Genomic DNA, 24,936 nt, shown 5'->3' on the forward strand with positions numbered 1-24,936 from the left:
CTGATTTCGGTATTGATCATCTGGTGATGTCCATGTGCAGTGTAGAGTCTTCTCTTGTGTTGTTAGAAGAGGGCATTTGCTATGACCAGTGTGTTCTCTTGGCAAAACTCTGTTAGTCTTTGCCCTGCTTCATTCTGTACTCCAAGGCCAAATTTGCCTGTTACTCCAGGTATCTCTTAACTTCCTACTTTTGCATTCCATGCTAGCAGTCCATGCCTCAAATTGAAACAAATGATTTGGCACTGACATACATATTTTCATGGTGATACTCATAAGTGCTTTAGTGAAAATGAGAGACATTATGATATTAAGCAGTCTGAGAGAGGTAGAAGGGAGGAATACTTCATGGTTGTGAAGGGGAGATGCAGAAATCTGTATCTGCTGCTGCTAAGTCGCTTCAGTCATGTCCGACTCTGTGCGACCCCATAGACAGCAGCCCACCAGTCTCTGCCGTCCCTGGGATTCTCCAGGCAAGAATACTGGAGTGGGTTGCCATTGCCTTCTCCAATGCATGAAAGTGAAAAGTGAAAGTGAAGTCTCTCAGTCATGTCTGACTATTCTCGATCCCATGGACTGCAACCTACCAGGCTCCTCTGTCCATGTGAAGGGGAGATGCAGAAATCTGTATCTAGGCACAGTTAATTCCAGAGTCCATGGGGTCTACAGGAGGCTGTGTTATTCCACTCATACAATAACAGTTCCTGTACTCTAGAGCCCATGTATCAAATAGTTGGGCTAGCCATGGACATGAGCCACCATCACACAGGCAGGGCATCACGATTCATGTGAAAACAAAATCCCTGCCATCTTAATTTGAGGGAAAGAATATTCACTTTTGGCTTGTATGCAAGGAAGGCTTTAAGGAGGAGGAAGGACTTTTTGGATTCTGAGTGATGAAAAGAGCTTGACAGTGTAGAGAAAGGCATTGCATTTTAAGATAAAGGAATAAAACTCTTCACAGTGATATTACTCTAGGAAATGACCCTGCACGAAGGCTTGAATTCTTTGTTTATTGCTTGCCTTTCTATACTTTTCTGTAAAATTTTAATTTCTCTTGGTGGGATTAGGGAGAGACTGTTGACATATCTCCTTCTTAATTAAGTATAATGTTGACCTCGTTCTGTTAAGGAAACAAAGCAGCTGTTTCACCTGTTACCCATGAGATGCTGGGCAGAGCTTTGGGAATTGCGATGTTAACATATTTCTCACAGGGATGCTCTGAGTATTAAATAAAAGAATATGTGGCAGTGCTTTGTAAAGCGTAAACATCATAAAGCTGTATTGTAGATGTTGTTATTCAATTTCGTCAAGTGAAACAATGCTAGAGGAAAAGACAAAAGACAACAAACAATATTTCTTTGGGGTTTTTGCTTATGGCCCTATGACCTCATTTGGCTGAAGGATCTTTGGTATGTTAATATAATAGCTTTGAAAAGATTTGAGCCCTATCATTCATGTTAGACATTTCTATCCATTTACAAAAGCACTCTGGTGTATACAGCTTGGCTGCCAGCTGGCCTGGTAGAATGCAAAATAGTGATAGAACCCCAGAGCTGTTCTTGATTGACCCAATGACTTCAAAAACAAAATAATCTGGTTCTATTATTTTTTATTTCCTGCAAAACATGAAAGCTGATAAGTTTGGGGCTGTCTTGCTATTTCAATGAAACAATCTAGTTGAATCATCCCTTTAGCCAACAACAGAAAAATCTAATAATTTCTGCTCCAGAAGCCTGACACTTGGAGGTTAAAGACTCTTTCTTCAGTAAAGCCATCTCTCTTTTGGGAAGCTTTCTGGAAGCATCTGGTTTCATGGTGCAGGCCAATTTGAACTCTAGCATTCTGCACATGGTACTTCACCTCAGTTTTTAGGAGAGGCAGGTAGTCAGCATGCTATTTACACTGGCTATTGATCTTTCAAGTTGTCTAAAGGAGTCCCTTTGGCAGTTCAAAAACTTAATGTTCATTTCAATCAGCTAAGAGCCTCTCCAAGTCATGATTAATCTTTAAAGAGGGTGCACATGGCATCTGATTTTGAATTCTCTATAACCAGAAACTTCACAAGTACATCAGAAGTTAGAGTCCAAATAATATATTTTTTCTCTTTTTTGTCGTTTCTCTTTGCTTTAAGATGCCCCATTAGCCTTTTGTGTACCACAACTCATTCTTCTAGTTGTTTATTTTTTAGGAGACTAGTGAAACCTATTAGGAATGAAATGAATCAGGGTAGATCAAAGTTGTGAATGCAGGTAAGGCATCTGAGAAACTGATAGATTTCAGAGGAGGTAGAGTTCGCTCTGCACACTCCACACTCATTAAACTCCCCTGAAGCAGCTTAAGAAGTTTCAGTCTAAACCATGGACATTCTTTTATCAGGTTCTCTAGAAGTGCCTTCTCTTCTTTTTTTGCATAATGCTCTCATGTGTTTATTACTTTACATGTAATCCATGGCCCACTGGAGCCATTTAAGTTGCAGTATAAAACTGCTAGTTGATGCCAATCTTCCATGGGAAGGATGCTGGGGGGGTGGGGGTGGGGGTGGTGTGTGTGTGTGTGTGTGTGTGTGTGTGAAAAAACCTGGTTACTTGGTGTCCACATCCTTTTCCCTTCTATTTTTACTGGCTCCAATTTGGGGCCGCAGCTTGCTCTAAGATGTAATAGACCAGTGCATCTCAGACTTCAACATGCATAGGAACACAGAAGGATCTGGTTAATGTTCAGTTTCTGCTTCAGTAAGTGTGGGATGGGACCTGAGATTCTGCATTTCTAACAAGCTGTCTGGTAGTCCTGATGCTGGGGTCAACTTATCACCTTTTAAGCAGCAAGGAATTAGGCAGAGGATGTATTGGTGATGGAGGCTCTCAAACATTCAGACTCAGGCTCCAGTAACAGTACAGACCTAATATGATGCATAACCAAGAAATAGTGTCTTTTAACAGCATTTTCCCTGGCCTGTCCCCTGGGATCCAGCATAAAATGATTTCATTATATTTATCAAATACTCTCTGCAAAACATATTGTTGTAAAAATCAGTTAAGCGTTTGTGACTAAATAAAATGACTAAAGTGCTATAATTGTCTAAAGAGTGATATACGAGAAACTCACCAGCGCTATCTGGGTGCACAGGATCTCAGAGCCTCTTTCATCCATCAAAGGTTTTCCTCCATGGATGTCAGCCGGGAGGTTATCTGTATCGTAAACACTATGCAAAGCTTTTTGGATCCTTTCTCTGGGACAGGTTGCTTCCATCGACTATGTTATCAATCAGGGCATAAACCACAGCCGTAATGTTATCTGAGACTCAGAACTTCACCCTGGCACACTAACTGCTGGGGAATTACGAGTCGTGGGATTGCTCTCACATAGAGAGTATTGTGCTGTGAAGATTATGAAATCTTATTAGAAAAAGCTCTGCCCCAGATTTGCAGCCGTTAAAATCAGAGTCTTTCTTTCAGATACCTTAGGGAAGATAAAAAAATGTTGGAACCTGTTTATATTTACTCATATGTACTCCCAGGATGCAGAGCTGGCAGCAGGCACTGCCTCAGCCCTCACTTATTAGTACGAATTTCCCCTTTGGGGGGTTATTTAAAAATATTTGTACATATTTCAAATCCCTCAATCTGGTTTGTGGCAAATGGTTACTTAAGCAGCTTCTTAATTGTTTCATTCGAGTGTGTGCAGGAGAACTGTTGCAGATATTTGGCACAAAGCTTAGGTTTTGGAGGTCTTTTACTACCTCCTGAATAGATTTCAGGAAAAGGAGGAAGAAAAAAACCATCAAGGGGTGTTAAATTATTATTCTCTTTGTGTTGTATGCACAAATAGAATTGATTGTGGACCTCAGTACAGGAAAGAAATACTTGCACAGCTGCATGGTAATAATTTTTATGTGTGTTAAAATTATGTTCTTGCTATTTTGTCATAATATTCCAGAGTGAAGCTTTGGAGGAATGACATGGTTATAATAATAGTAAATGGAGTCACTTTGTAGATATCAGGTCATAAATTATCTCATGAACTTGGGGATGAAATGTAAGGAAAATCATTTAAACTCTAAGGTAGAAAACTAGAAACAAACACAATCAAATGTTATTTGCAGTCATATCAGGTGGAATCATTCATTGGAGGAAACATAATTCAAGTGCCAAACTTGGACTGAAGCCAATTTTGATTAGCGAAATACATGCCCAGTCTTTGCTCCCGCCCTTCTCTGGAGCCTCTGAGCAGCTGGAAAGGTGTGCATCAAGTGTAAAGGGAGGCAGGCTTGAAGAATTTATGAGACCCAGGGCCATCCTGAATCGTCACATGGCCAATTTGTTCCTTGCAGTCAAGGGGAAGATGAGATGGTGTCACACCCTCATTGATCCTATGGTGGTTGATTTAAAACATCTGGGCTGAGTAACCAGAGAAAGCCTCCATACAGTCTCCCTGCTTTTCTAGTGATTCAACTACATAGCTTGTTGCATTTTATTCTATATATTTATGCATGTTTATTTGTGTTTAAAGTGCAGAAAAGACCAGCAATAGGCGGTAAGAAAGACACCCCACATTGCGAGATTGCCCTTTTATCAGCAGGAGACAGCCAATTTGGAAATATAATGAGCTTCAATCACAACTCCAAAATAATTTGTAAATAATTTTTTACAAAAAAATCCATAATCTCTGCTCGGTAAAAATTATGTTGCAGTCATAACTTTGGCAATGAAAATAGAACTTATATTCTAAAACATTGCCAAGGAACTCAGTCCATAGTCATCAGCTTTATATAGAGCATTGAATGGTCATTGAAAGCACAGTGCTCCCCTATACTTAATGTAAAGGCATGAAACGAAATCCCACAACCCAAACGATGAACAGAAAACCCTGTCTGGTCCATAAGAAGTACAAGTTTACAGGGCCTCAGATACCTACCGTCTGGTGGAAAGCTCAAAAATAAACCCCAAACCAAGATCAAATAGCAGAGCTCAGAGGTCACAGAGTGCAGAGTTCATTTTTACAAAGAAGAAATCTGACAGAGAGGTTATGCAAATTTCCCCAGGTCACAGACTTGACAAGTGGCAGAGCTGAGATGACGATCCAGGCAATCTGACTCTAGCGTTTATGTCCTTGATTCTATGAGATATTGCCTCTCTGCAGAAGCTGTGACCTAAGGGAGATTTCTTTCAAAGCCCTGCAGTGCCTTCCTTCATATCACAATTTGGCTGCCTCTATCTGCAATTTCTTCCTGCTAGTAGAGTAGGGGGAGACAGGCCTAATCAGCCAATTATCCAAGTAATTGCTCACTTTTCATTTTGAAAAGCACTGGGATGCAAAGAGGGCTAAGAAAGTACTCAGCAAGGGTGGGGTGGGAGAACTCAACTAAAGACTGGGGAAGGAGTTGATGAGGAAGAGGCATTTGAGCTGAGTACTGATGGACGAGGAGGTGTTTTCATTGGGTGAGGGGGGCTATAGATGATTTTTGAAGGGATAAGTGGATTCTAAGCAGAGAGTACAGTTGTGTAAAGACCTTACAGCAGGAAGTACCAGGCACCTGGGGGGGCCTGAAAGAGGACCAGCCAAGTTGGCATGGTCAGTGATATGACCAAGGTTTGGGAGGCCAGCAGGAAGTAGGCGCTCATACAGGACCCTGATGATCACGCTAAATAATTTAGTATTTGTCCTTAAAACCAACAGACTCTTGACATTCACTGAATGGTGTTTTATCTCTGTCCCCATAAATGGTAGGAAAAAAACCAAACACCTGAGATGTAAATATCTAATTTTCTCTTGGAATTTAGATTGGCGATTTTGCCCCCACTCCCCCCAGATCTAAGGCAGGAGTCAGCATCCTTTCAAAACAAAGTGTGAAACTGGCACTTCTTATTATCCAGACATAGAGGAAGGACCAAGCCTTATTAAGGGCAAGGTGGTAGTTACTCAGGATGTCAGAGGTCAGCTTCTGTACCCTCTGAACTGGTCTTTCTGCCACCTATCTCCTGGGAATTGTAGTTTGCCTCTCCTGCCCCCATCTCACATTTGCAGTCTTGTATAGCAAGGTTTATTTTCCAACAGACCCCAATCTTTTATTTTCAATGGCTTTAGAGGATCATTCTGTCAATGCCTAAATGAAAGAAGTCCCCAACTCATAAACTTCCATTTTGAAAGTTTATATATCAGAAGGCAGAGTGACCCTTGGACTTATGCCTTCAATCATGGAATAGGCCTCTCTCCCTGGGTGCCTGAGTCTGTGCCCTAGGCATGGCCATTTCCCAGAAGTGAGGTTATAAATGGCAGTTCTGTTTCTGCACAAGCCTGAGATTGCATTAACAACTTAGTCGTCTGAGCCCAGGGAAAATGGACGATGCTGCTCAGAAGAGAGGAAAGAAAAAATAGAATTGCTTTCTGTCTCTCCTGCATGTAATTTGGGAAGAGAGGCACTTTTGTGTCAAATTAGAGTGATAAAAGGAAATCCTGTCTGGGTGCTAGGTGGGAAGAAGGCGTGCTGCAAGGATAAACGTAACACTCCGATATTGAAAGGGGGTCTCCAGGGGAGGACCTCCCCATTGGCTGGTGACTGGCTGAGCTGAGCCTGGGAAGGCTATGAGCCCACTGCTTCGGGCTATAGTTAGGATGGTCCCACAGCTCTGCCAGCCTGTTCAGAGTGTTTGAAGTGACTGGGTGACAGCTTCTTTGTCTCCTGGCTTTCCAGAACTGAAGAGAACATTGATAGCATGCAGGTTCCTGGGGCCTCCATCTCTCTGTCTGTCTCTCTCTCTGGTACTTATTTTTACCAAAAGTGAAAAAACAGTAAAAAGCAGTCTTTGCCATTTCTCGGAGAGAGCACGGCGATGCAATGCAAAACACAAGCAAAAATCTCCAAGAGCAGCTCCAACAGTGGCCTCAGCTCCGATCAGTGAAAGAGTAGGGGCAGAGGTGACTGTGCAGGTATGCTGGGGAACCATCGGAAGATCCAGGGCAGGGCTGTGCAGGACCCCCTGGGTGCTGCTGCAGGGGCAGGCAAATCAGCTAGTGATCCTCAGTCCTCAGAACCAGAGAATAAAGCCAGGGCTGAGCAGACAAGAGCAAGCCCAGAGATAAGAATCTAGGCTCCTGGAGACCAGAGACTGTGCCTTCCGCCTCCTCTGTCCTCTGTCTACCCCCAAGTGCACCCTAATTGCTAACGGGAAGAATCAGACTCTGCGCACAGGAGGGGCTTCCAGAACTCTGAAGAGGGGCAGAGGGCAGGCAGTACACTCCGACTTAAAGATGTGTGCTTAGGCAGAGATGGAAGAAGAGACTGTTCATTCTTGTCTACAATGGTCGAATGGAGATCTCATTTCCCAGGGTTGATGGAGCTGGCTAATAAGGAGGTTTTCCACGCAAGAATACTGGAGTGGGTTGCCATTTCCTTCTCCAGGGGATCTTCCCGACTCAGGGATCAAACTTGCACTTCCTGTGTCTGCTTCATTGGCAGGCGGATTCTTTACCATTGTGCCACCTGGGAAGCCAAATAAAGAGAAACTACTTGTAATTAAACTGGAAAATGACAATGGATATTTAGCTTTTCTCCAAGACACTTTAGTTGGGCTATCTTAAATACTCATTACTAAAGTTGCCACAATGACCCCAACAGCCTTTTTGGTTTGCATCACTTCAAGCTGTGCTCTAAGAAAGCAGAGGGTGTGATAGACCCACTTTAAGTTAGGGTTTTCTGTGTGTGTCCCCATCTACTGGGTGCTCTGCCAGAAAAAGAAGGAAAGAGTCCTTGGCTAGATACCTGAGGAAGTGGAGGGGACATACCTTTCATTTGGAGATTTATCAAGTAAAGGTGAAGAAGGCTCTGGATTCAATCAGGAGACTTTGTTGTTGTTTGTTTTTTAATCCAGTGTCTTCTAAGCTTGAATAAACGTAGAACCCCATTGCTGTACAGCAAATATTTCCGACACTTTGGAAAATGCTGCTGCCGTGGGTGGCTTGGAACAGATTGGAATTTTATCTATTTGGAGCAGATCACGAAATAGCAGGAAGTTGAAATTTTCCCTGAACAATCTGGACAACCTCTGGAGCCTGTGCCAGAGGCAATACCCCCTTTCTTGTCGCTCTGAGTGAAGAGTCAGATTAAGCCTGGCAAAATCTGTCATTTTGATCTCCCTGTCACTAAAGGAACCTAGTCAAATTACTTCACTGTCTTGTGTTCCTTTTCTTCACTTGCCCTGTGGCTTTTTCAGGACTGTGTGCAGACAATGAAAGGGATGTCTTATTCAGTGAAGCCTAGCTGGTCCGCGTAGTTAAGCAGAATTAGCATTTCTGTTGTGCAAGCTTAATCCTTCTTGGAGATTCCTACAGTGGCATTCTCTGTGCTTAAAGATTCAGTGCGCAGAGATGGCGGGTAACAGGGTTCCTAGCTGGGCGTGTCCTGTCCTGTGTTCCTCCAGGACGGGCGGCGGCACAGACAACTCACAGGAGGTCATGACCGAAGAGGAATACAGCTGAGCCAGCTTCTTGAACCGAGTCTCCGCTCCTTGCTGGGCTTGCTCGCTTTGTAGTGATTTGTCCAGAGTAGTTTCTATTTTCATTACAGTGCTCTTTGCACAAGCGAAAAGCCTTTTGAGATAAATAGGAACGTGAATCCACTAGGTGGCGCTACATCCTTTGTTCTCCGGTGGATTCTTTCTCCTTAAATGAAACTAGAAAGTATTTGGTTTGGATTGGAAGTCAGCAACGAGAGCCTCGGTCCTTCATTCCTCTCACCTTGTCGTGGGAGCTACCGTATTTTGATCGAAAAATGTATGGATAAACGGTCATGTTTTCATAATGGGAATGAAGGCTATGGTGCTTTAGGGTGTCTTTTGAAATACAGCAGATAGCTGAGTGCTATCAGGAGGCCTCACTTGCAATTGAGTCCGTGACTTGCGAGATGCACGGAAAATGGAAAGTTATTTAACCTCCCAGTGTTTTACTTCTCACGGATTTCAAGGGTTTCTGTACCTGTTAAATACCTGCTTTATGGTAAGATTGTCTTGTGGACTAGATGAAACCTTTGTGATGTACTTAGCCAAGATCCTGGGACCTAAGAAACACTCAGTGAGTGTTTTTGCTTTATTTTTATTTTATATTTTTATTTTTCATTGACTAAATGCTCACTGACAGTGTTCATGTTTTCATGTGTAAACGGAAAATTAAGCAGGATTTGTATTTCTGACTGGAAGGCCTGTGTTCTTACACTACCCTGTGGGGTCCTGCATTGCTTTAACCTTCTTACTCCCCTGGCAGGATCTCTCCTTTTCCCTAAAACAGAGATCCTCAGCTTCTTGAATCTGCAAGCTCCCCCTCCCTGGGCCCTCTGGAGGACTTGTTAAAACTCAGATTCCTGGGTCTCAGCCCCAGAGTGTCTGGTAGGGAAGGCCTAGGGTGGGGCCTGGGAGTGTGTATTTCTAACAAACGCCCAGGTGATGCTGCTACAGGTCCAAGGCCCATGTCCCGTGGGCCAGGAAAAGGCTGTTTCAACCTTGCCTTCTGGCCCTCTGAGATGACTTTTTGGTGGAGAAAGCTGTGACTGCAAGACAGGGTTGGGTGGGTTTCTTTAAAGTTGTGTTCTACCCAGGCTGCCTCCTTTTCTCTGCTTTGTCATGGAGTCTAAAATGCACATTTGTTCCCTTGAAAAAAGCAGACAGATCTCATTATCAGGTCTGCAACTTCTCTTTGTCATTTCTTATCACCACTCATCCCCCTATGATTTTGATCTGACTCACACTGGACAAACTCAGGGCTTCCCCAGTTGATGGCTCCTGGGGCCAACAATTGAGCAGGAAATAGTAGGTGATTCTCCCACATTGAAAAATGCCCTTGAGCACCATGCATGGCACATGGTAAATGTTCAGATATACTCATTGAATGAATAAATGCTTGAGGGCAGGTCGTGTAAAAGGGGGACTTTGCCAGTCAGAAAACTTTTCATCTGCCAACTATGTGACCATTGGAAAGTCACTTTATAGCCAACACAACTTAAAAGTAGTAGGTGTTATTGTGATTTACAGCCACCTACCGATTAGTATGACATCCTCTTTTAGGTCGAACCAAATGAAATTGCCTCTATTTGACCATTTTTGGTTTACAAAAGTGTCAGCTTTATATATCTCAACCTAATAAAACTCCTGTATTTTAAATTAGGCACATGCTTAATAGAACTATTTTTCCAATATGCTTTTAATTCTGAGGAACCACATTCTTGATTCTCTTTCTCCCGGTGCATGTACAAATGTTGAGGGGATATTTTAAAAATAAGCCTGATGTTGGCACTGTGAAAATTCAATTTTCTTCCCAGTCTAAGATGGCCCTTCATCACTATTTTCTTGTTGGAAGAATGATTCTCCTTCATTTGGAAGCAGTTAGCAGATGTTCTCCCTTGAGCTGGCTCTTGGTTTTTGTGGAATACCAAGGTGTTGAAATTCCAGGGTGTAGAATTGTCTTTTCTCACACTTTCCTCCTCATGCCCCAAACACTGCCTCCACTCCCCCAACTCCTGTAAAAGGGTACACTAACCTTTGATTTAGTCTTTGGCAATACCATTCAGGTTTGCTTGCTCTCTCCCTCCCTCTCTTTCTCTCTCTCTCATTAGAATTGACTTGAGCATAGGCAAGTGAGATTAGCTTTATGGAACTGTGCTACATAATTTGAAGTTATTATTTCAATTACACAAAGACTAATGTGAAGTTTTTAAGCCCAGCTGCTAAATCCTAGGACTTTTGGTGCTAGAAAGTCATTAAGACAATTTGGGGGAGAGGCAGTGCATAAACATTCAGTAGTCATTCAATAGCTACTTATTGGGCGCTGACTATTTACCAGAAGGCTCTGGTCACTTGGAGACGGAAATGTCAACCCACTCCAGTATTCTTGCCTGGGAAATCCCATGGACAGAGGGGCCTGGTGATCTGTAGTCCTTGGGGTGGCTATAGAGTTGGACTCAACTTAGCGACTAGACAACAACAAATTTAGAGGATTCTTTTACATGATAACTCAGTTGGTAAAGAATCTGCCTGAAATGCAAGAGACTCATGCATCCCTGAGTTTGATTCCTGGGTCAGGAAGATCCCCTGGAGAAGGGATAGGCTACCCATTCCCGTATTCTTGGTTTTCCCTTATGGCTCAGCTGGTAAAGAATTTGCCTGCAATGTAGGAGACCTGAGTTTGATCCCTGGGTTGAGAAGATCCCCTGGAGAAGGGAAAGCTACTCATTCCAGTATTCTGGCCTGGAGAATCTCATGGACTGAAAGAGCTGGATATGACTGAGCGACTTTCACTTTCTGGGCACTTGCCCTTCATTGGAATAGGTTTATTAAATCATTTTGACAACTGTCAGCAGGTTTTGTTAGGAGGAAAGTTAAAAAAAAAAAAGAATCCTAATTGTTAGAGGCTGTAGGAACAATTCTCTAAGAGAAGATGAGGCTCAGAAAAAGGGCATAGAAAGGTGCAATGTCGACAGATTTTACCTATTTCAAAATTTTGCCTCATTTGACCATGTAGAATGATGACAATTGCTCAAGGATGAATTAGCTCTATAATAAGTTGATATTTTAAACCAAGATATTTTTATCCAGCTCTCTGCACAAGAGATATTGGAGCCATATCCCTAGTTTGAACCTTTCTGCTGCTCAATCTGTGTGCCTTTGGGGAAGTTATTTAGATTCTTGGCGTCTCAGTTTCCTCATCCATAAAATGGGGTTAGTAATAGTAATAACTTAATAAGGTTATTGTGAAGATAAGTTAAGGTATCCAAAGTGCTTAGAGAAAATACTGGCAAACTGTAAAAACTATGTAAATATTAGGAATTTTTAGTGTCAAAGAATATCCTAGAAAATGCTAAATTATAAAAATATCTGTCTAATCACAGATAAACCCTTCTCTAGAAGCTAATGGAGGCTTTAAAAAAATCCTTTGTATTTTTTGTAGATATCTAGTTTTAAATGGGTTTGAAATTATTATGTCATTTAAAAAGAATTCAATACCTTAATCCAGTGAGTTTATTATCAGGAAGTTCTTTCCCCCCTTGATATTTAGGCTAAAACTTCCCTCTTCTTAATTCCAGTCTATTTTCTTTCATTAACATCCTTTTACTATGCTGGTGACTTTTTTCTTTCTTCATGTTTCTCTCTCCCTGATATTTGCGGAAGTACAAGAGAGACTTTGTGAACTTAGGCAAACTCTTCCGAGGGAACGCCCCAGGGATGCTCTGTAGGAGTCACACTTCTCCCCGTTTCACAAGCTGCCGGTGGCACCAGCAGAGTGCCATGGGTTTCTTTAGGAATTTCTCATGAATAAAAGCAGAGAAAAAGGCAAAGCCACTCATTTGTGAGTTGAAGAATGGGGGTTCTAGCTTTTCATTGACATTTCCTCAAGGGCTTTAAATTATGAGCTAAAATCACGAAGCCACCACGTGAATCTTCAGCATTTATATTGCTGTGTTCAAAACTGGAGTTGGGGGTGATTATAGCCATGATTCACCAGGAAATTCACAGTAGCTTCTTGGGGGACTCCAAGATCCTGTCCTTGACTATATTTTTTGTGCATGTTGGAGCCACATTTAGTGCTTTAACATTTTATGATTATTTCATGTAATTGTTGTATCAGTCATATTAAAAAAAAAAAACACCAAAACACTTCAAAAGGTTTGTTTGTAGTCGCCTTGCATTTTATACTATAGTTCAGTTCTGGAATTTTTAAACCCCCAAAGGATATCAGCATTGAGCTTTATGAGACAAATTATTTTATAACTACTGAGTTTTCATAATTTTTCTATGTATCATATTGTTTTATTTATCAGAATGTTTATTTTAAGATGTTATGTTCAGAGTCTAGTCAGGTATATTTTTAGCATCTGTTGTTATGTTTTGGTTACTTTTCTTAAAAGTAAAAACTATTTTCGTATCTTTGATACCTTCAATGGAGGGGAAAAGTACAACTACTTTTATTCATTACAAAATTGATAAATTTGATAATAAGGATTTTGAAAGAATGCAGAATCTGAGAGATAATGCAAGAGTTATACAACTGGATTCAAAAGCGATGTGTTTATTTAATCAAGCAGAAAGTCAGAATAAGCAAAAGAGTGGGCTTTGATGGTTCACAGTTTTTATTCTAGCTGCTCAATAAGGTTTTATCCTTAGTATCCATCTGAGGTAGTGGCTAAAACTTGACACCGAAATACTTCTATTTGAAAGTATAAGTTCTCACTTTTTGCTCTTTCTTACTTCATTTTCTTCTTTGTCCCATATTTAAGGCATGTATGGGAACAGTAGTAAATGGGTTAAAATTAGTGTAAAGAGGACACGAAATAAATATCATTTCAGTCTAGCCCACACCTCTGAATCCAGAGTTACCAGTCTATCTGCTCTTGATCTGAAGCTCTGTGATACTAGACTTTTTAAAGAGATGACCAGAAGGATAATGAGGGATGGGATTAGGGGTGGGTGGAGATGTGGTAATAGTGGGGTAATGAAATGGATGCAGAGAGTGAGGACACATGCCCACTGGGATTACCAGTGAGGTGGTACCTTATGGCAATCTCATCATCCATGAGAGTGAGGGCCAGCAGATCCAGAGGTTCATCCTCAGCTACCCATATCCACAGCTGGTATGGCATTTGGAAAGCAGGTGAGAAGGCCACCTTTCTATTGTTCTGTCCTCCATTGGCTCCTGAGGTCAAGGATGGTTCAGTGAGGTACCAGATCAACTGATAAACCATAGCAGTTGTGATGTTTGGAGGGTTCTGATAAATATGAAAGCAAGCAAAAAAAAAAAAAAAATTTGGTCTTGCTTAACTGCCTCCAGCACCTTCTGGCCTAAAAAGCAGCACTAGGGCATCTGGCAAAAGTAGGCAGATGGTTGAAGCGGGTCTTGTGCCCTTGACCTAGTGAGACGGTTTGTTCATTGTACTGCATATTGAACAGCATCTAATCAAAATTTTAACATAATTGAAGTAAAATAGCCTCATGAGTTTTCCTGTATGAAGAAAACTTGAAGCCCAGAGAGCTTCAGAATCTTGCTCAAGGTCACAAACATTAGAATCAAACTTGGAAAACCCTCTTGCCTTGTTTTCTGATCTATTCTTTCAGGCTGTATATATCTCTTTTAGTGTATGATGAAAAGAATAAACCATTGTTAGAACTTACCATAAGACCAAAATTGACCTGATTGGGAAAAATATTTTTTTCTAGAAGATTTGCAATGTTCGGATGAATGCTGAACATTTCTGAATTCTAACTGTGAAGCACTAATGTTGGATGGATATTAACGCTTAGCCTTGGGAAATTCTTACTTTGGGTGCCAAATTAAACTAATTTACACTTACTAACTAACTGAACATTTTCTTAGCATGGCACAGTGCTCACATTTCTACCATAATATTATACTTTACACTTTTCCTACTATTTTACAAAGTTGTATGAGAAGTGAAATATTTCAAGCTTTGAACCTTGGTTCTTCATGGCCTCCTGGAAGACTGTGATGCAAAGACACTAGAGATACTGATGTTCACTGTCAGATGATATTATAAACTGTCCCCCTGGATGGAATAACCTGCTGAGTAGAATGTCATTACTATGAGGCACATCCTGTATTGTGATGATTCAGTGACAATTTTTCCTGAGCATTCTTCTGGGTCTATTATTGCTAATGCTTCAACCCCAGCTAGATGCGCTACCCAATGTTCTTTAAACAAAAATGTCACAGAAAAATTAAGTAAGTTATAAAGAATATAGGGAGAAGACCTATAGGAGCTGGTTTGGGAAGACCACTCAAAGTCCATACATAATCAGATTCTCATTTAAGTTCAATACTGGATCCTGTAGCCTTATCCATTCTTAGAATAAAGCACAGTCAGACAGCTTCTATTTGAATTTGGCGTGCATCTATATGCCTTAGGAGGCTATCCAGGTGAACGGCTAGCTGGTGACTTTCATTCTGAGCTGGTGCCTGGCCGTTGCCCTGGAAAGCCCAGGTCTTGGTAGTGAGTCGCTAAAGAGCAGAGGGTGTTTCCAGATGACAGTTTACCTGGCTGTGCATTAGTCACCACGTGCTGGACTTGGAACAGAGGATGTGTCATTAGCTGCAGGAAATATAGCATGCTTTCTGAAAAATATCCCCTACAAATCAGATTTCAAAGTTCTCTTTATCCTTGGGTGGCTTAACGCTCCACACATTCTCTGCCTTGCTTTGTTAGAGCCTGGACCCCTGCCATTCCTATGATAAAGGCAGTGGGGAATGTCTCACCTATCTTGGTAATTTGAGCTTTTGTCCCATTTTCCAGGCAAGACTTCAAACTTTTAATTACCCACTTAGTAAAACCCAGATGTCCCATTTCAAAGACCTATTCCCATTGGGGAATTTTCATTTCCAAGCAATAGTTGGATGAAATCCTAGAGTTTTATTGCATCCCATTTCCAGTACTTCAGATTTACTTTTTTTTTTTCCCTGAGTAAATAAAACCCTAAACTTTAAATTATGAAAACCTATTTTAGATAAAATTGGAAATACACTGCAATCCACTGTGTTGAAGCTTTCCATCTAAGCCTAACTGGTTCTTTTCAAAATATTTCTTAGCATGAATTTGGTTCGTAAACCTCCTTGGGGTGCTAAGAGGATAAGTGACTTTCAATTTGAAAATACATTACAAAGTGTTCCATCTCTTAAAGTTTAAGGAATACCCTGGTCAAGGTCTTAGAACATTTCAACATTTACGTGACAGTGATTTTGATAAACGGATTCATCACTGGGTTGGAAAAGGGCCAGAACGAGATGGCTCTTAGACCTATTTTCTGCAACCATGAGTACTGCCAGAGGAATATGGGTCTTATGTGACCTGGTTTACCCAGGATATTTGCACAGCTGTGCTAGATGAAAGTCTCCACTCAGTTGCTTATCTCCATCGACCAAACTAGCTGCACTAATCACCTGTTGATGGTGTTCCACAGCAAATAGTCATTTTCTAATTTCAAGAGGATATACTCAGGAATTTAAATAGGTTATATTGATGTGGAGGCAAAATAACAGTGAGAGGATTTCATATTGATAATCACATTAAGATTGAAATTAAAGCACAGACAATTAAAACTGTGACTTCAAGGTGGCCTTTATATAACCTAAGGGTAAAATATTATGCTTGATAAGGGCAATTTCAGGTTAAGATATAAATTGTGACCCTTTCTGAGTCAGAAGAGATATTTTATTTACATGTTACACTCTTCAAAGTGCTTCCACAGTCGTACAGGATCTTGATAACTATTTCCAACCACTGGAAAATGCACAGATATGAAGACCTTATCATGGCTGCCAGGACCACAGGTTTCTAAAGTCCAGGGTCATAATGCATATTGAATTGTGTGTGAGTGTTGTCCGGGGAAGCACACATGTGTAGGGACTGGACTGATGATACAGAGGCTTGCACGACTGTAAGATTTGCTCCCTACTTCCAACCCCACCCCCAGTTTCAGGCTTCTTCTTCTTCTCTCCCCTCTCTCAGCCCTGGCCACTTGGGACTTCTTGATGGTATCTGAACACATGTTCTGACCTCAGGGACTTTGCACTCGCCATTTCCCTAGCCATTTTATTTAACATTGCAATTCTTCCCACATTTTCTGTTCTTTTCCATTCATTTTCACCTATCACTATTTTATATACTATCCATACGGTTTATCTTCTATATTCGCTAGAGCCTCTCTTTGCTGTCCCAGTGTCTATGAATGCATTGACCTTAATCTGTTTTATTGTTTCTCAATGCTGTGGCTCCAGCATCTAGACTTGTGTCTGGTACATGGTAGGTACTTCATAAATATTTTGTGGATAAGTGAATGAAATAAAAACTTTTCAATATATTTTTAAAGCTAGCATAGATTTACCAACACAGTAAAGGAGTCTTGACCTTCTGTATATACCATGTTTTAAAAAGCCAGAAAATACGGTGAGTTTGCTCATTCTGGTGATGAGGTATGTAACATGTTCCATGTGTGACCAGGTAGAGCTCTAATTTGGAGACCTTTACAGACACCTGGGCTTCCCTGGTGGCTTAAGATGGTAAAGAAACTGCCTGTAAGAGACACAGGTTCAATCCCTGGGTCAGAAAGATTTCCTGGAGAAAGGAATGGCTACCCACTTCAATATTCTTGCCTAGAGACGTCCATGGACAGAGGAGCTTGGTGGGCTACAGTCCACGGGGTCGCAAAGAGTTGGACAAGACTGAGTGACTAGCACTTTCACTTTCACAGACACCTGCAAGTCCTTCTGTGATTTCTCAAAGAACACAAATTTTGCTTTGAAGGCTTGAAACAAAAGTGACCTTAGCTGGTGTGGTAGCTCAAGTGTCAGTGGGTTAATGTCATGACTTCCATGAAAAATAATCATTAACATTAGAGAGACAATATCAACTTCTCATTCATGTCTCTGATTTAGCCATCTTGATTCTTCTGATCCCAGGATTTTCCTGCTACTGAACATGGATGTAGACCAACTCACTTGATGAAATTCATTTGCTATCTCCTAGAATATTGCTTTTGTAAAAACATCAGTCTTACCATTAAGTTCATTTGATAATTTAGTATCATTTGGCCAGATTTAAAGGGAATTTATGATTTTTCAGAAATTTCATAATTATTCAGAAAACATTTGCTTTCATGGCATTTTGTTTACAGTATGCTTTGTGTTAAGTGTGTTTCAAATAATTGGTAACATGTGTGGGAAATTATACATGACATTATATGAATCTTCAGTGTGTCTTAATTGTGAATATCCAAATGTTCATTCCAAAGGAGTGAGTTTCTACGGATAATTAAACATCAGGGACTTATATATGGCCTGAAATTGGTGAGTGCATATGTATATAGAAAAATGCAAATAATGTTAATGGTCTTTTTTTTTAGGGTATAGTGGTTTCTGAAACAGATACCTGGCACTGTTTCTTTTATCCTGCTATAGAAATTGAGCACTATTTGGATGATTAGGTGTTGTGATGATGGATGCTAATAAAGAACATGGTGTTTGCTTCTCTCTGGCAGATTCCCTAACACCCTGGCAGGGAGGATAGGCCATCTTTTGGTAGCACGTGCTCCAGTCTTAATGCCTGTGAGTCTGTAGCATTTCTTTAATTGTTCAATTTGTTTTATATTACCAGGTGGTTTTGATTAATGAGCCAAAACAAGTGAATTTGTGTACAGAAGACAGAAAGAATTATAACTCAGATGGTTGCTTTTAGGTCAGTACAAGTTACAATGGAAATACATAATCTTGTAACTGATGCAACATTAATTCCTTCCATATTGAGGGGGATGAAATACCTCATTAAAATTCCAACATTTCCTTCCCCTGTTTTAATCTTCCTACACACTAGTAAAAATCTACAGAACCGTGAATGAAATATCTTAGCTTTCCAGACAGTGTGGCTATTCAACAAAAACAGCTTTGATGCTACCAAGAGCTATGAGGGTCAAGGGATGGTCCTTAACTCCACTGGTTCTTGTCCTGCTGCTTTAGGCAGGAAAAACAACTACTCCCCCCATACCCTGTAGTGTAAGAGCCTAAACTATGCTATCTTTGTTTTTGTTTTAAAAAATATTTCACTTAAATAGTCTTTCCTTCCTAATTTAGTAAGCCCTAATATAAGTGAAGAGGAACTAAAAAGCCTCTTGATGAAAGTAAAAGAGGCGAGTGAAAAAGTTGGCTTAAAACTCAACATTCAGAAAACAAAGATCATGGCATCTGGTCCCATCACTTCATGGGAAATAGATGGGGAAACAGTGGAAACAGTGTTAGACTTTATTTTTTTGGGCTCTAAAATCACTGCAGATGGTGACTGCAGCCATGAAATTAAAAGACGCTTACTCCTTGGAAGAAAAGTTATGACCAACCTAGACAGCATATTGAAAAGCAGAGACATTACTTTGCCAACAAAGGTCTGCCTAGTCAAGGCTATGGTTTTTCCAGTGGTCATGTATGGATGTGAGAGTTGGACTGTGAAGAAAGCTGAGCACCGAAGAATTGATGCTTTTGAACTGTGGTGTTGGAGAAGACTCTTGAGAGTCCCTTGGATCGCAAGGAGATCCAACCAGTCCATCCTAAAGGAGATCAGTCCTGGGTGTTCTTTGGAAGGACTGATGCTAAAGCTGAAACTCCAGTACTTTGGCCACCTCATGTGAACAGTTGACTCATTGGAAAAGACTCTGATGCTGGGAGGGATTGGGGACAGGAAGAAAAAGGGATGACAGAGGATGAGATGGCTGGATGGCATCACAGACTCGATGGACGTGAGTTTGGGTGAGCTCCGGAAGTTGGTGATGGACCGGGAGGCCTGGCGTGCTGCAATTCATGGGGTCGCAAAGAGTCAGACATGACTGAGCGACTGAACTGAACTGAACTGAATATAGTGCCTATTAGTGAGCAGACTGTTCTTTGTGCTTTGCAAATATTTACTCTCCACTTTTCCTTCTCATTTTTCTTACATGTCCTTTTGTCCCTCTCTCTCTGTTTCAATTTCATTTACCAATTTCTGAACCAAAATCTTTTTTTCAGCATTGGGTAAAAGCTAATATATTTTATAAGGGTACCGGGATAGTGTCCTCTTATTTTGAGTCATTTTCTGTCTTAGGGGGAGATTTTTTTTTTCTTTTTTTCCATTTGTGAAATTCAGTTTGAAGAACACATTTTAAGAGCTTTAATTACATCTATTATAAAATCAGTCAGAGAAATTAGGACAATGATTTTAAAAAGAAAAGAATTTCTTTTTAACTTTCTGTTCCCTCATAGCAAAAGCATTCCCAAATAATTTGTCCGTATATATTTGAAGTAAAGAATGCAGCAGTTCAGTCTGTCTGTCTCTGTGTCTGCTATGCAGATAGGTTCGTCTGCCCCATTTTCTAGATTCCACAAATATGTGTTAATTCAAGATATTTGTTCTTCCCTTTCTGACTTACCTCACTCTGTATGACAATCTCTAGGTGCATCCCTGTCTCTGGAAATGGACCTAAATGAGAAACAACAACAGCAGCAACAGGGGTATATGTATATCTGGGTCTCCCTGGGAGCTCAGATGGTAAAGAATCTGCCTGCAACGCAGGAGACCCGGGTTCGATCCCTGTGTCAGGCAGATCCCCTGGAGAAGGGAATGGCGACCCACTCCAGTATGCTTCCAGAGAGAATTCCATGGACAGGGGAGCCTGGTGGGCTACAGTCCATGGGGTTGCAAAGAGTCGGACACGACTGAAGCGACTGACACTTCCACTTTCACAGGTGTATTCCTGAGACTGATTCACTCAGCCGCAAGTGTGTAGTAGACACTTACACAACATTGTAAAGCAACTGTGCTCCAATAAAAATTTTAAAGAAAGAATGCAGCAGTTCATAGTCAGTCAAGAGAACAAAAGACATCTCTGGTTTCTGTAATAAAAGTTCTAAATGGCCTGGTCTTGCACCAAATGGATTAAAATGGTCTAGTTTTCACTCACAATTTGAAATGCAATACTTGCTACCTGAAGACATTATCAAGTTTTCAGCAAAAGAAAACTAATATTCATGCTGAGCTTCTTATTGGAGCTAAGTGGTGGATGACAATAATGGATTTTGTAGAGTGTAAATGAAGGGAAGTGAGAGATTTATGTCCCTTAGGTTCAGTGCTTAGCACAATGCTGAGTACACAGTAGGTGCTCAAAAAATATTTATTCAAAAGTGGATCAATGATCGAATTGGTTTCTGAAAGTTAAGAACTGTTATCATCCAAGAGCTGAGCTGCAATGAAATGTGTATCTTGAGTGCACTTTAATATTTTCACTGACATCTAAGTTAGGGAGGAATCGCAGGGTGTAAAGAGTGTTAGCACTCAGGAGAGAAAGGAATGGTTTATTATACTTCCAACAAAGGTCAGTCCTGGGGAGTATTAATTGTGAGTGAGACTAAAGAACATTTGGGCTGAATGTCAGGAGACGTTTTTGAAGAGTAAAGTGTGTTAAGCTACATAACAGATCCAGAGGTGGCGACCCGAGGGAGCCGATGGAAGTTTCAAGGACTGGACAATTTATAAGGAGACTGGACCAAGTCCTGGAGAAGTAGAATTATGCACCTCAGAGGCATATCCTAGGAGGGCTTTCAGGGTATTGTCTTGTTTCTTTGTTGTGTCCAACAGCACTGGAACCTTCTAAATATGAAGAAGAAAAATATGCATATGTGTGGTTTGGTAGAGGGGCCTTTGCAATTTGTACTGTACCATACTGACACAATAATACTGAAAGGAGTTGTACGTTTGGAAAACGATGCTACGATAAGCTAAGACTCTGGGAGAGCAAGTGAGAAAGAAATGATTCATTCTGCAGTGCTTTGAAATAGTGTGTTTACCAACTATTCATATAATTAAATATAAATGTCTATACCAAAGGAATGGAATCCAGCTCTAATTAGAAAAAGTGAATTCCTTTCAGGTCTATGACTCTTGGAAAATTAAATCTGAGGACAGTGGTGCCATAGTAGCTTAAATGTACTCAAAATCTCTAATGTCCCCTGGAGCTAAAGTCCTCTAAAATCAGCCTACATAATGAAGCCTTTGTTATAGCTCAAATTTGCTTATATTATATATAGAATGCTTTGTGCTGCATATTTTATATGTTAATTTAAAAGTTGAGCTCTCATCCAGGAAGTGAAATTACAGGTCTTTCCATGGAGTCCAATAAGGAATTTTGTTACAAAACAAAAATAAGTTTAACAAAAAGGTTTAATTCAACCCAATACAAATCTGCTGTCTTCCACTTCCTAGTGCTACTGTCTAAATTCACCTGTAATTTTAAGGTCGCTTTAAGAGACACTATATCTCTTTTCAAATTAGTATTTTTAAAATTTAATAAATAAGGCACAAAGCATGTGATTTATTTCATGTTATAGAATAACAGTATTTGTGAAAATAAATTTGAATGTCATCCATTATTTATAGATAGACAAATATAGAGATAGATATAGATGCATAGGTGAGAGGAAGAGAAGGGGCAGGGAGTCAAAGGAAGAATGAGAGAGAGACAGAGTGAGAGAGAGAGAGTGAAAGAAAGAGAGAAAGAAAGAGAAAAATAACTAGAATCCTCTAATATTTTTATCTTTAACAGTTGTCATTTTGAATGTAATAGAATATTTTGCCAGTGATTCATGATTTGACTTGGTTTTTCCATTAATTGATGAATATATCACATGAAGAATCTTTTTGAAATATCAATTTTGCAGTGACCGTCTAGTCAAAACTGTGGTTTTTCCAGTAGTTATGTATGGATGTGAGAGTAGTAAAGAAAGCTGAGCACTGAAGAATTGATGCTTTTGAACTGTGGTGTTGGAGAAGACTCTTGAGAGTCCCTTGGAATGTAAGGAGATCAAACCAGTCAGTCCTAAAGGAAATCAGTCCAGAATATTCATTGGAAATACTGATGCTGAAGCTGAAACTCCAATACTTTGGCCACCTGATGCGAAGAACTGACTCATTAGAAAAGACCCTGATGCTGGGAAAGATTGAAGGCAGGAGGAGAAGGGACAACAAAGGATGAGATGGTTAGATGGCATCACCAACACAATGGACATGCGTTTGAGCAAGCTCTGGCAGTTGGTGATGGACAAGGAAGCCTGGCATGCTGCAGTCCATGGGGTTGCAAAGAGTTTGACATGACTGGGTGACTGAACTGAATCTGAATAAGATTAAGTTTCTTATTCTTAAGTTGATCATATAAACAAAGATTGTTTTACCAACTATAGCAACCACTTATGTTTTAAGTGGTCTGACTTGAATGTAGGTTATGTAAAAGTGTTAGTCACTTAGACTCTTTGTGACCCCATGGACTGCAGCCCACCAGGCACCTCTGTCCATGTAATTCTCCAGGCAAGAATACTTGAGTGTGTAGCCATTCGCTTCTCCAGATAGGTTACATGGAAGTCTCACGATTAATGAGCCTAACTTCTTTTCTAACTATGCTGCTCCTCTTCTAGTCCTGTTGTAGTTAATGGTAAACCTACCTATCAGGTGTCCAACTAAAAGCTGAGAGCTAAAGCAGATGTGCTCTGAGGGGCCTGTGTCCCTGACCATGGGAGGGACTTGCCACACCCTTCATTAGATGTCAGAGAGAGGACTCTGATTTCCAGTACAGCCCCAAGTGCAAGTATTCAGTATGTAGTAATTGGTTTGTATACAGATTGCTTTGAACGGATATGCAAATGGTGGTTACAAAATATCTAAAGCATGACAATAGCCATTTTTTTTTCTTGAACAAGTATAACTTATGTTGGGCATTTGAAGAACTGTGATTATGAAAAGGCAATATAAATGATAGTGATTTTTACTAATTTTCACTCTCCTTTTCTTTAGTCTATCACGTTCAGTGAGCAATAATATTTTATAAGTTGGGTCATGCTGATCTGTGATGGTGTCTTATTTCTTGACTGGCTTTGACCTTGTGAACTGAGCAATCTTCTTGAGGATGCCAGTGACAGTTATTTTTCTGTTGAGATTCCCCACAGACCTGGCTATGGCAGAGCCCTGGCTCCTGCAGTTTAATTGTGCTCATTCTTAATTTCATCAACAGTTCCATCAATGATTCTTTAAGTTATCAAACTAGGGACAGTCTTCTGTTTCCAAGATTGCTCAAACCGTCCCATTTCAAAGTGTGAGGTGGCCTGGATTCTTTTTTTGAGTCATGGCTTCACAGTTCAGATACTGTTTTGTTTTGTTTTGTTTTTAATACTCGGAGATTGCCAAGTTCCCCTTTGACATTATTTTGTATCAGTTAAGATGGGGATACTTAGGCATAAAGAAATCTGAAAAGATTGATTCCATTCTAACTCCTAAAATACTCCCATAATATACAAAAGTAATCATCATCAGAACATAGGTTTTCTTGCGATATAACTGCAAAAAAGAAAGAGGTCTTATAGTCGAGGTCTTTTTAGCTTTCTCCACAGAATAAATCAAGAGCAGGCTTTTGGGATCTCCTATATCCAGTGAAATGAATGATCTTTTGTGAACAAGAGAGAAACATGCCTTTGACTTATATCAAATATTTGGACCTTAAAACAAACAAAGACTATAAAGATGGCTCTTAGAAGTTTCTTCTTACCCCAAGAGCTGAGATAGAAAAAAGTAAAAATGTAACAGAAATGTGAAATACAGAGTGGCTTTTTATTGCCTAACTGTTGGACTGGATAACATGTTTGGGAAGTTTATGTACCTGGTCCAGAACATAACCATTTTCCACATCTGGGGAACATGCTCTGGGACCAGTCAACCTCCCCCAGGCTCCCACCCCTGCAGACCTGCTCTCTGCTCTCCCATTGTGATCGGCTCCTGTGGCCTGTGTAAGTGGGGGACGCCCTTTGGTCTTCCTTTCAAGTCGACACAAGCCCTTTAAGGGAAATTCAAATAGGTTAAACCAGTTCAGGGGCATCTGACAGACACAAAAGGTTTTCTTCCTGCTTCCAGGACTACCTGGTATCTCATTGTACAGAGCTCACAAAAAGATAGTCTCGTCTTGAGAACGGTGCTGACAGGATGGCCCTATGGCTGTGACTCCAGGCCTGTCTTTACTCAAAGGCCTCTGCTCCACCCCCCATCACCAGTTAGCACACAACAGTTCTATGAACTTATCTCTCCCAATTTCCTAACTGTAATTATAGTTTCTCATTTCCAGTGGAACATTACACTCTTTCTGGAGCTACTTCACATATTTGGCAGCTGACTTAGGTGATCATGTCCCGTTTCCCTTCTTTCCGTCTTTCTTTTAAAACTGGGACAGGTCTTTGTTTTTGCTGAAGTTTGCCATTTCTCCTTGTTACTGATGTGCAGCCTCCTTTGTGCTGACGGCCAAGAAAATTCTGGACTGCTGCCCTGTTTGCCTCTAGAGACTGATGCAAAGTCTTCAAAGTAAAGTCAGTGTTTTTTTTTTTCAAAATAGAGTTTAC

Source organism: Bison bison, unplaced genomic scaffold (assembly GCF_000754665.1).
Source record: "Bison bison bison isolate TAMUID 2011002044 unplaced genomic scaffold, Bison_UMD1.0 scf7180017864035, whole genome shotgun sequence".
NCBI lineage: Eukaryota > Metazoa > Chordata > Mammalia > Artiodactyla > Bovidae > Bison > Bison bison.